The sequence below is a fragment of the Lycium barbarum genome, chromosome 3, assembly GCF_019175385.1.
Source record: "Lycium barbarum isolate Lr01 chromosome 3, ASM1917538v2, whole genome shotgun sequence".
Classification (NCBI taxonomy): domain Eukaryota; kingdom Viridiplantae; phylum Streptophyta; class Magnoliopsida; order Solanales; family Solanaceae; genus Lycium; species Lycium barbarum.
The window spans coordinates 49,100,597-49,113,464 of NC_083339.1; the positions used below are offsets into that span (position 1 = coordinate 49,100,597).

Below are 12,868 nucleotides of genomic sequence, written 5' to 3' on the forward strand. Positions count from 1 at the left end.
CCACATCTACTTCCACGGTACAAAAATGTAAATCCACGTCCACTTTCGTGGTACAAGAATATAAATCCACGTCCACTTCCACTGTACAAAAATATAAATCCACATCCACTTCCACTGTACAAAAATATAAATCCACATCCACTTCCACTGTACAAAAATATAAATCCACGTCCACTTTCGTGGTGCAAAAAAAATATAAATCCACGTCCACTTTCGTGGTGCAAAAATATAAATCCATGTCCACTTTCGTGGTACAAAAATATAAATCCACATCCACTTCCACGGTACAAAATATAAATCCACGTCCACTTCCACGGTACAAAATGTAAATTCATGTCCACTTTCGTGGTACAAAAATATAAATCCACATCCACTTCCACGGTACAAAAATATAAATCCACATCCACTTCCACGGTACAAAAATATAAATCCACATTCACTTCCACAAATTTTGTAATGCAAGAAAGATAAATCCACGTCCACGTCCACGTCCACAATGTTTATAATGTAAAAAGATAGATCCACTTCCACGTCCACAATATCCACATTGCAAAAAAAATAAATCCACGTCCACTTCCACAAATTTTATAATGTAAAAAATATAAATCCACTTCCACATCCACATCCACGGTAAAAAATATAAATCCACATCCACTTCTAAAAAATTTATATTGTAGAACTTCTTGTCCATGTCCACAAGATTCATAGCATGGAAATTTAAGTCCACGTCCACTTTCACAAATTGTATAATGCGAGAAAGATAAATCCACGTCCACGTCCACGTCCACAACATTTATAATGTAAAAAGATAATTCCACTTCGACGTCCACAATATCCATAATGTTTATAATTGAGATATAAATCCATGTCCGCTCTCACAATTTGTAATGTAGAAATGTATATCCACATTTCTGTCCACATCCACAAAACTATTCGTGAAGAGATATAATTCCACATCCAAATTCACATCCTGTTGTGATGTAAGTTAAATCTACAATTGTCCCCACGATTTAACATATGATGCAAGATTTCGATCCTGTCATCTCATTAAATACCACATTCTAAAAAAAGAACTTGTTAGCGACTTGAAATAAATAAATATGTATGAAATGATGATAAAGTTAAGGAATTTAAACCGATAATCAGATGACCATGTTCGTATCCACTTCGAAGAAGGTTAAATCCACGATTATGCGTCCTTGATCCATCGAGAAATGCCACGAGCTATAACAACTGTTAGTGGTAAGAATATGTAAATAGCTGGGTTTGAAAGAATTACGCCTACAGCCCTTGGTTGAGATACTAATATCGCTATCATTCAATTTAGGTCAAATCCAACCCTAGAATTTGGGGAAACGGGCCCACAAGGGAAAAATGGAAAATTCGGGGGTAAATTATCCAATTAAGCACTAGGTGATTAAAACCCATCAACTAATTGCTAAATTGACTCAAGGACTCATCCAATTTTGAAATCCAAGCAAAACTCCCAATTTTGGGTACAAACCCTAACTCTAAAATTCAAGAATCCAACACTAATAATGGAAGATATATGATTAATAACCTTAGATACATCACATCTAGCATAACCCAAACAATTTCATCATTAAAAAGCCTAGAAAGAAGAACTCATAAAAACTCTCTTTTATCCACAAGTTCTTAAAGAAACTAGCACATTTTATAGATTTTCCTATGGTGATTAATGGAATAAGGAATGATAATGAAGATGGAAGAACTTACCACAATGATTCTCCCCCAAGAAATGCCTTGAAATGTTCCCGAAAGCTCTATTCCGGAGTGGGTATTGAATGAAAGACTTAGGGCCTTTTAAAAAGAAAATCTAGTCCGTCGGCCGCTTCCGCGGCAGGCCAGCGCTTTACGGCCACCGCTTCGGCGGTTCGGCCGTGCTTTCGCCCACGCTTCCACGCTGCCGCTTTGGCGCCAAACCAGTCACCAGACACTAGATTTTTCTGGTGTCTTCCAAACCTGAAATCGACCCTCGGAACCAACCCGGAAGCTCCCGAACACAAACCAAATATGCAGATATACATAAAAACACGCTACGAACGTACTCGTTGCCTCGAAATTCCCATTGGAGGTCTCGTTGACCGAGTCAACCCCTGATACCTCAAAACTAACTTTGCAACCCATGTCCCAAAATGCACCCGAGTGCATTAGGAATCGAACCAAATATGCACACAAGTTATAAATGACCTCGGACCTCTCAGAATCAAAGGGTTTTCGAAAAAGGTCCGTTTACCCAAAAGTCAACTTTGAGTCAACTATTTTTCGCTTTAAGCTCAATTTTCACAAAAAGTCACCCGAATCAAATCTAATGTCACGACCCAAACCGATGGGCCATGATTAGTGTCCGAGTTGGACACTCGTATACAAACTTGTTAGATATAATCAGACTGATACTAAGGATAATGTGGAAATATGTAAAACATGTTGTAGACTCATAATGCCATATATCAGAATGAACCTGTCTCCTGAAGAGTCACAGTTAACCAAACATAACAAAATACACAAGCTGACAAGGCTACCAATATACACGGGAATATCCAAAACGAACTACATCTGTATAGCTGACCAAACCATATACATAACCCACACATGTCTACAGACCTCTAGGAGTATGACAAAGTCTATATAAGAAGATCTGTACCAAAACAGCTCCAGCTCCGGGACAATGGAGCCAAACAGTTAGGCAGAAATCCTAAGCCGGAGGGTAGCCAAGCTGAGGGTTTGTACCTGCGGGCATGAAATGCAGCCCCCGAAGAAAGGGGGTCAGTACGAATAGTGTACTAAGCATGTAAGGCAAGAAATCAATATATACATAAAATCATGGAAAACATTTGAGGCGTGTCAATGAATGGGCAAAATAAATGCATCATTATAGCTATATCAAAGAAACACATATATCCATAGAAATATCACAACAAAGGCCACAGCGTCACCCCCTGTCAACTGTGCCATAAATATACACATCACAACAAAGGCCACAACACACCCCCTGTCGACTGTGCCATATATATACACATCACAACAAAGGCCACAACACACCCCCTGTCAACTCTGCCATATATATACACATCACAACAAAGGCCACAACATACTCCCTGTCAACTATGCCATACATATACACATCACAACAAAGACCACAACATACCCCCTGTCAACTGTGCTATATATATACACAACAAAGGCCACAGCACACCCCCTGTCAACTGTGCCTTACATATACATGAAAAATGAAAATAAGTGCAGTGCATAATCAAAATGAAATAATAGAGCTCTCTGTAATGTCACAAAATAGCCATATGCATATATTATACTCATGGCATGCATAGGAGTTCAAACGAAAACTATCGCTCTATCCCACCTTGGAGGAACAATTTATAAGGTGAGATCAACAACAATGAAATAAATCAAGAAAATCATGAAATAGCTTAACATTTTCATATCATCGTTGAAATCATATTTGAGACCTTTAAGCATAAAATCATCCTCAACGTAATCCTCATAAAAAAATTCTCGTTCTTAACATCATAAGAAGCTTTAAGAGTCATAAACTTCTAGCTTTGAAATCAAGGAGGTTATGAAAACACTTATGGAATCATACCATAGGAATCATGCCTTTGAAAGAAAAGGACGAGCCTTAACATACCTGGTCAACCTCCTAGTAGCTACGCTTATGTGTCGGAGCTCGCAAGTCTACATTTAAGAGGATTTATACTAACGTTAGCCTCTTCATTGCACACTTGTACCAAGTTTCAAATTATACTATTCTATATTCTGCCGAAAATCGAGCAGCACCTCCCCTGTTTATATGCCTAGCCCGAATTCTCAATTCAACAACCAACAACAACAATAATAATACCAACATACATAACATCATGTCCAACACCAAAGTATTACATAGAACAGCCCACACGCTATTTTCCAACTTTCATAACTAACCAACTTACTACACAACTATTTAACGGCTTTATCTCCGAAAATAAGCCTTAAATAATACCAAAAGAGAAAGATTCATACCTTTTTTTCTTGTTAAGACAACAATATCCTCAATATCCACGCTAAAATCTCCCGCAAAACAATACTAGAATCATAACCATGCGTTACCCTGACCTAAACCACTACTCCACGACTTAAATATTGCACACTTTTGGTTCCCTCACTTTCTCTCTTCAATTTTCTGGAATTTTCCAGCGAAATCTTGTGAAAAAAAAGGGGTTCTTACCTTTTTTATAAGGGTCAAATTCGGGTCGGGGTCACTGTAGCATTTTACTGTAGCACGCGTCCATAACACGCGTACATACTGTAGCTCTATTAGCTGGACTTGTAACGTCCATAATTCTCTACTCCGATGTCCTATCGATGAACAGTTGTTGCGTTGGAAACTAGACTCGATGAATTTCATTTTAGGCTTTTGTTTCACCTTAAAACACTTCATATGCTCAGAAATATTCGTCCCCCAAGTTGGACCAAAATTTTCACACAAAACATTACCTATCCTTTCTCCAAAGTTATACTACTTCATTTCTTCCACTCATTTCCTTATAAAACCTTTCGGTATACCTTATATACATCCTTCACTCATTAAATATACTTAATAATGCTTGCTCCTTATATTCCAAAGTGGTTTTACTTAACTCTAACTCAACGTACATATGTTTCAAATTTGATAAGTGCTCTTCGAAGATACGGGGTGTAACATCTAAACACCTCAAAAAGCGTGTCAACGGGTCCCCTTGGGTCAAAAGTGAGCTAACCAAGCTCGGGAAAGGGTCAAAAGTGTCAGAGATGCAATAATGACCAAACGGGTCGTTACAATGTGCCGGATACAGTGTAGCAGAAATATGACCGCTGCGGCGAGTGTCGGGTAGATTCTCTTATATTTGCTAAGTTAAAAATCCTCAAACATTTCTATCATCACTCTCTAAGCATACTTTGGGCGAATTGAATAGCTCTTGTACTAAATCCTTCTGTGGTAAGTTTTCTAACCATTAGACTTCATTAATTGTCTTGCAGTTATCTTTCTTAATCTCTAAATCATGGTAGAAACCATTAAAATCAAATAGGGAAGATGAGTTTTTATGATAAATTCTCGAAATGACTTCTAGACTTCCTAAATAGAAATTGATTGTGAAATTGACTAGTTTAATCATAGAATTTGATTGATTCATTGTAAATAGGCTTAAATCTTCCATTGTTAGTGATTAATTTGAGGATTGGAAAGTTAGGGTTCATACCCAAAATTGGGGGATTCACTTTAATTCCAAATTTGGCCTAATCTTGGGATAATTTAGCAATTGAATAATGGGTTTTGATCATCTAGAGCGTGCGTTGCATATTTCACTTTCAAAATGACTGTTCTACCCTTGTGGCCTCGTTTCCCCCTTTCTCCATAGTTGGATTTGACCTAAATGATAAGTATAACCAAAACCTTATTTTTCACTTTTTCCATTTTCTGTTTGGATCTTTGCTTTTGTTTTTTTTTTTTTTTTTTTCAGTTTTTACCCCAAAAGTTTTTATGTTGCTCTCATATAACTTTTTTCACTGGTCAGATGCCACTTATGTTGCTCTTCACTCCAACAACATTGAACATCATGTGCTAGAAAACCTCTAAAAGAAAAGAAGAAGTTGAGAATTTTATAACAAAATCATATTTAGAGATGCTATATTTTTTGTGCACACCAGTAAGCCTCCCAGTTGCAGTCTTTCGATGGAAATAAACTATTAGTTTTGAGCACTGCATAAGCTGATCTAAAGTATAATTGTTATATTTCTGGCACCGGTTATGTTTATTAATTGCTTTGGGTGGTTTTGCTAGTTTTTAGAAATTAAGGGTATAAATCATATTTCATATTTTTTAGGAAAAGTACATTTCAACAATCAAATATTATTTGCAAAAACTATGGCCAAAGACAACTCCAACTCCAAAAATTTCAAAAAAAGTGATTTTTTTTTTTTTTTTTTGGTTTCTATGGAAAACGCCTACTAAGCTTCAAAAGGAATATCTGTACTTGTTTCTCATCTTCTAAAGTAAAAATACTAGTACATACATACTCCGTAATCGTAAGCAAACAACACCATTAATTCTGTACTTCTATTGTGAAAAGGAAAAAGAAACAAAACATAAAACCTATAGTCACTTCTTGGTGTAGACAATCTTTTCTTATAATTAACAAAGAAACCTAAAATCAGGAGCAACGCGCTAGAAATAATTTGTTGTCAAGGGAAACAAAGTTCAAGAGCGACCATTTGAACTATAGAACTCTCATATTCAGGGTCTGGATCTATTTTGATTGAAGTATAAAAAGTCGTCAATTTTACGTGAAAACTTAAACATGTGTGTTGAATGTATATTTCATGTTAATTATTATAAAATTGTGTCAGATAATGTCACAATTCAAATTCCTATGGATTAGTGATGGATACCCATTTGTCCTGAGTCAAGCGACCATAATATAAGAATATTTAACCTCATTAGGAAGTCTTTAATTAACAACATCGGAAAGTACAAAAGTAAAGAAAAGAAAAGAAAAAAATATGAGTACAAAAGTACTCAGCATGCATCATCGACTGGCCCCCAAGTGCTGAGGCTTACGTAGTGAAAATAAAACTGTAATTTGAATATATTGTTGGACTTTAGGAATCATAGACATGTATCAGGATATAATGAAATAGCTTCTGGAAATCAAGAACATTAGTCATTCTAGTATCTCTAAGAATAAGAGCTTCTTTGGAGTTTATACGTTCGTCGTCTGTTTGTTTCATATGGACCATGTCAAAAACGAAAGAAGGAATAGCCTTAACATACCTGGTCTTAGCTCAACGGCTCAAGAACTCAACTCGTATTGGCTCCACGGTCTATATGATAACAACAATGATACTATCATTAATTATACAAACTATTCTCTTAATCGTTTAATGAAATTTTATTTTATCCTAAAACAAAATGGGCAGCACCTCCCCCGTTCTTCTCATTTTCCCCAAACTCCATCTATCAACAACAATAATCAGACAATCCAGCAAGTATATATACATCAATAACAAGGTACCATGTAGTAACAGCAAACCACAAACATTTCACGACCAACGACGAGCCCGGATACGATTACCAAACACACTTCTCCAATTTTTTTCTTTCCTTCAAAATACATACCAATGACAACAACAACAATATACTTAAGTTACTCCAATAATTTCCAGCCACAACACAACCCAAAAATATACCTCGAATCAGCCCACATAACAACAACAATAACTTATCCAATTTCCCGCAATTAATTTTGTAGTTCTCATCTCACAATTTAGCTATTACCGGGATAAACTTAAATATTACAAGAATAATAGAATTCTTACCTTATATGCCAAGAACTACTCTTCCTCAATCTTACTTCACTTCGAAGAAATCTCCAATTTATTATCACTCGGAGGAAAATGACATGGATATAACCTTTATGTCGTCTTTTGAGCTTACCTCAATCGTATCACTTCATATCTTTCTTTTGTTAAAAGAAACGCAATCTGTCTCCTTAATAAGAAGAGAACAAAATATTGTTGCTTCCTCAAGAGTAAATCATAAGCTGCTCAATACAAAATAATGTTATACAAAACATATGCTTCAAATGACTTCTTAGTCATATAAGATAATGATTCAAAGTTGATGTATATCTTGTGTTCTACACGTGGTGCCCTTTGACGCACACACAAAATTCTCATCAATACATGTTGCCACATCACCTCATATGTATGAAGACCACCCACTTGCTGCAACTCTCCATTATTTACGTGGAAATATATTTATCCGATTTCCAATATAATTTTCGTATTTCTTTCATCTAGCAATGTAGATACGACTTGGATAAATCAAATACATCTTGGAGAGAGGAATTCTTACCTTATATGCAAAGAAGTACTCTTCTTCCACTTTACTTTACTTTGAAGAAAATTCGGATTCAACAACACGACAAAATGGAATAACGAGATCGAAGTGATGCGCCAAAATCTGTGTATTATTATTGAGGAAATTTATACCACGCTTTCACAATGTTGGAACTCACGTTGTCATGTATGAAATGTAAATCACGTTATTGTGATTGTTGGGTACCAATTCTTAATAAGAATTAATATGAAATGTAATGGTAAGAATAAGTGCCAAAGTCTTCTTTTGCTATATCCTCTCTTTCACGTGTCATTATGCACTAATAAGTGCATATGACTCATTAAATTCCATTACACCATATAGTGCCACCTCTTTGTTCAACTAAGGCCAAGTGGCAGCCCACCACGAGTACTTATACACTTTAGTCATAATTAATATCAAAATTAATTCCTTATTCTTCCACGTTATTCCAATATTTAACCAATTACTTACATAATTAATTTTTTGATCTCAATTCACTTAAATAGTAGTTATTTTTAACATACTTCGTATACCCATTACCATGACCATATGATATAACACTAGTTCATAACCTCATTTGCCACACATAAAATATTATTTTCAATCATCGTCGTCACACTTTTTCGTCTTAAATCATTTTGGGACTTCATTCCTTGTATACACCGAGTTCTTGATTTTCATGCTTGAATATGACCAAATTCTCCGGGCTCGGGTAAATTTTTTCATATTGGATGGTTCAATTTCCTAATCCAAAAATACGGGATGTTATAGCTTAGACTGTATTTCATTCAAATAAATTTCGAACCTTGACAAAATTTATTTTCTTCAATTTGTTTAACTTCTAATCCTTATGATACATCTATACTCACTCTAACCACCTATAAGCTTGGGGGATAACCTCGTTTCCGTTACTAATGTCATTTGACTCGCACGCTTTCCAACACATGAAAACACGGGATGTAACATTCTTCCCCCTTTAGAACATTCGTCCTCGAATGTTAAACTAGTCCTGTAAGTATACTGGTTATGGTGATCTCATAATGAATCAGTTGTAACTCAAACTCCTCTATCGTGCTGTGCCTTTCTTTACTTATCCTAATGCCATTTTCCACTTGACATCTGTTAATATTGAATTCCAAAGAAAGTGGTCATAATTCAGCTACTTTCGTAATTGACTGCAACTTACTATATCCATCTATACTTGAAGCTTACGTCGAGTTTTTCTTGTTTGGAGTTATCCTTCTAATCCTTTGACGTGCATTATCTTAACATTCCCTTTGAGTAGTTGTGTTACATCTCGTATTCTCATGCGTTAGAAAGTGTGCGAGTTAAATGATATTAGTAATGGACACGAGGTTATCCCCCAAGCTTATAGGTGGTTAAAGTGATGGTACACATGTACCGTAAGGATTTAAAGTTAAACAAATCGAAGAAAATAAGTTTCGTCGAGATTTGAAATTTATTTGAGTGAAATACGGTCCAAGCTATAATACCCCGTATTTTTGGACTAGTGTTATATCACATGGTCATGATAATGCGTATATGAAGGGCGTAAAAAAAAAAATCTACTATTTAAATTTATTGAGATCAAAAAATTAATTATGTGTGTATTTAGTTAAATATTGAATTATAGGCGGAATTAAAGGATTAAATAATCAACTATGGGATAATGTTAGGTGCCAAACCTTCATTCCACGTGCCAATCATGGAAATAAGCATCATATGACTATTGCATTATATGTAATTGGTGGCACCTACTGTTGTAGGGAACTAATCATTATAATAAGAAGAAGTGGGTCCCATAATCCACTTGCAAGGTTTTTATATGGAGATTACTTTGGCCGGAGAAAGTTTGAAGTAGAATGAAGGTGTTGTAATTCCTTTTCACGAGGAAAACGTTACATGCAGCAACTTGTTCTAATGGAATTTACAAAAGTGATATGTATGTATTCATTAAATATTGGTGTTAGATTATTTTAACCTTGATTAGTGTTTGTCCTTGATATTGTTATCATTGAACAAGTTTCCTTTATGGGAAATTGCAGCACCGCTTATTCTTTTTATATAAAAGGCATATTCATTCTTTTGCCATTACTTTCCTTGACACGTATGTAAGCACTATGTGCTGGTCATTCTTTTTTCATATCAAATTCACAATGGGCTGCTCATACAAGACTATGCTATAATATGATCAATAGCACCAATGTTTTCCCTTCCAATAAAAGAACCATAGCAGCAACGTTTTTGCTAGTGTAGAGACATAAATATATGTTCATTCTTGTCAACTTAAATCGTGAAAGTTCACTTCTGAAAGATGAGGGCAGCTGCTAATTTATATAGTTGCATCGTGAATTTAAGGATATGGGCAGAAACGTACTAGTACATTCAGTGTTTGGAAGTTTAAGCAACGACGCTATTCGATTTTTTTACGGGTTTTGCACGTCGCTTCAATCTCGTTGTTCCGTCTTATCGTGTTGTTGAATTCGGGCTTTCTTCGAAGTGAAGTAAGGAGGAAAAAGATTATTTCTTGGCATATAAGGTAATAATTCTCCTCTCCTACGTATATTTAAATTCATCCAGGTCATAATTATATTGTGGGACGAGAATTACGAAAACTATATCGGAAATTGGATAAATTGTTACTATTAACATGTGGGCTGTTGGGAAGTGATTTAAGAATGGATTTGATTCTATTTGGGCATGTATTTGTTGATATTGATATTAGTACTGGGATTGATATTTTGACTAAATTGGAATCATGAGGATTATTAAGTTTTTAAGAAAGATGCTACCTGAATATCGTTAGATTTCTAAGTAATTAAGGATTGATTTAAAAGAGTATCCTAATTTGATTATTGGCATAATTGGTATTGTTTGTAGATTGGTGAAGCCCGAGACCTAAGTTATGGTTAACTTGAGAAGCGGCAATGGTATGTAAAGTTGTCCCTTCTTTCTTTTGGCATGTCCTAGATGTAAGTGATGAATGATATGAACTTTGGGGTAACTATATTCATAGGTTCCGAATGTGATTCATGATCCTTGCGCTATTCATTCTATATATACTCCATATGATTTCACTCTTAGACGAGTAAGGTCTAAATGTTTCTTGTGATGGCTTATTGATATTGTACTCCTATTCTGTTCCGATGGGAACACCCATAAGGTGCCAGTTGAGTTGTGTATATGGTTTTACTAATGATTTCGAGGAAATTAGTTTTATACTAAAGGAAACATAAAGTTAGACATTCAAAACCACTCCGAAGGGGGTGTGAGATTTTACTATTTGGATGTTCAAAACCACTCCGAAGGGGGTGCGAGATTTTACTATTTCATTTCATTTACGATTTATGTTTACATTCCATAGCATCATCTCTTTGTATTGATATTTGTGGATTAAGTTTTTGTTGACATGATTGTGATACTAAGCCGGAAGCGGCTGCCCGAAGGGGCCATCATTATTAAGTCGGAAGCGGCTGCCCGAAGGGGCCATCATTATTATGCCGGAAGCGGCCGTCCGAAGGGACCATTTTGTTAACATGTCGGAAACGGCATGGGTGTTAGATTGCATCATTTACTTAAAGAATGTGTGTTGGATTGCATTATTTACTTAAATATTGTTTTGAGACTTCATGTATACATTGATGTTTCTTCCAGCGAAGGCTGCAGGTATTGAGTTAGATTGTGATTTCTTCTCTCCTAAATAAAATTATGATTATGATTTGTTACCACCTTACATACTCAGTACATTGTCCGTACTGACGTTCTTTTGCCCGGGGATGCTGCGTTCATGCCCGCAGTCCCAGATTGTTTGGCAGGTTAAGCTAGGATGCTTAGATGTCAGCTGGGATTGACAAGTTCCACCTCATTCTGGAGCTGTGTTGAGTCATGTATAGATATGTATGATTACGGGTATGTCAGGGCCCTGTCCTGACTCATAATGGAGTTCACTCCTTAGAGACTTCTGCAGACAGTGTCCTGTGGAATGTTTATCGAGATGTCGACGAAATGATATCAGTTGAGTCATTTATGGATTTTAAAAGAGTATGTATTTTAGATGATTTAGATGGGTCTAAAGTACTTATTGATTGAAAGTTTTCATAATCGTTATAGAGATAATGATTTCTATTTGTAAAAGTTTTATATTCTTAAAAGTTTTTGAAATGACAGGTTTTAATAGAGCGAATGTCTAAGGGTTCGCTCGACTCTGATGAGAGTCGGGTGCCCGTCATGCCCTACCATTGCTAGGGTGTGACAAGTTGAAAACGAGTTTCCTTCTTAGTAATGAATCTCTGCTGCAATACTTCCTTGACACCTCAGGAATATCCTTTCAAGAGATATAAGTGAGTCCCTCTCCTGATATGATTCTCCTTGATACTTGAACTCGTCGATCCCCCCCCCCCCCCCTCTTTTTGGCGCAACTAGTCTAGAAACCTTTCGTCCTCATCGTTACTCCTTCCCATAATGTTAATCGTATAGTCATTACCTATATACCCACATTATTAAATCAACCATGTGAATCATTTGTTACATACGGATACCATGTCATCTCTTGACCTCTCACGATTACATACTAATCAGGAACGTTCTTCTTATCGTTAGAATCTTCTTCGGGTGTCTCTTCTCGCTTCACTTATATATGGTCAATGGTTAAAATACATGATGCTTTTAAGGGGTTTTATCCCATGTTAATCATGTCCCATAATGAATCTCTCAAGAGCACTCTTTTGAGGTAAATACTCGTATCACATCGTGAGTGAACACTTATATAGGTAGTTCTCCCTATAGCACCCCTATCATCACATTGAGGTAATTCCTCTCTTCTGTCATATGCCCATTTTTCAAATTTGTTTCACATTTTGCATCACATTACGAAGTGCTATCTTGAACTTTCCGCCCCTCTTTTGTCCTTTGGTCCATACCTCTTACCTTAATTCTTACGTCTATGCTTGTCGT

At 36.0% G+C, this 12,868-nt stretch overlaps 2 long non-coding RNA genes across 2 annotated transcripts; one reads left to right on the forward strand and one right to left on the reverse strand.

The window, feature by feature from the left end:
• Positions 1-2,552: 2,552 nt before the first annotated feature.
• LOC132631145 (uncharacterized) lies at positions 2,553-8,183 on the reverse strand. Its single transcript, XR_009578814.1, has 3 exons — positions 7,372-8,183; positions 6,827-6,876; positions 2,553-2,751 (listed from the first exon to the last, which is right to left on the reverse strand). It is a non-coding gene; the product is annotated as an uncharacterized LOC132631145 (long non-coding RNA).
• A 1,561-nt stretch (positions 8,184-9,744) lies between these two features.
• On the forward strand, positions 9,745-12,005 carry LOC132633870 (uncharacterized). Its single transcript, XR_009579892.1, has 3 exons — positions 9,745-10,454; positions 10,796-10,845; positions 11,713-12,005. It is a non-coding gene; the product is annotated as an uncharacterized LOC132633870 (long non-coding RNA).
• The last annotated feature ends 863 nt before the right edge of the window (positions 12,006-12,868 follow it).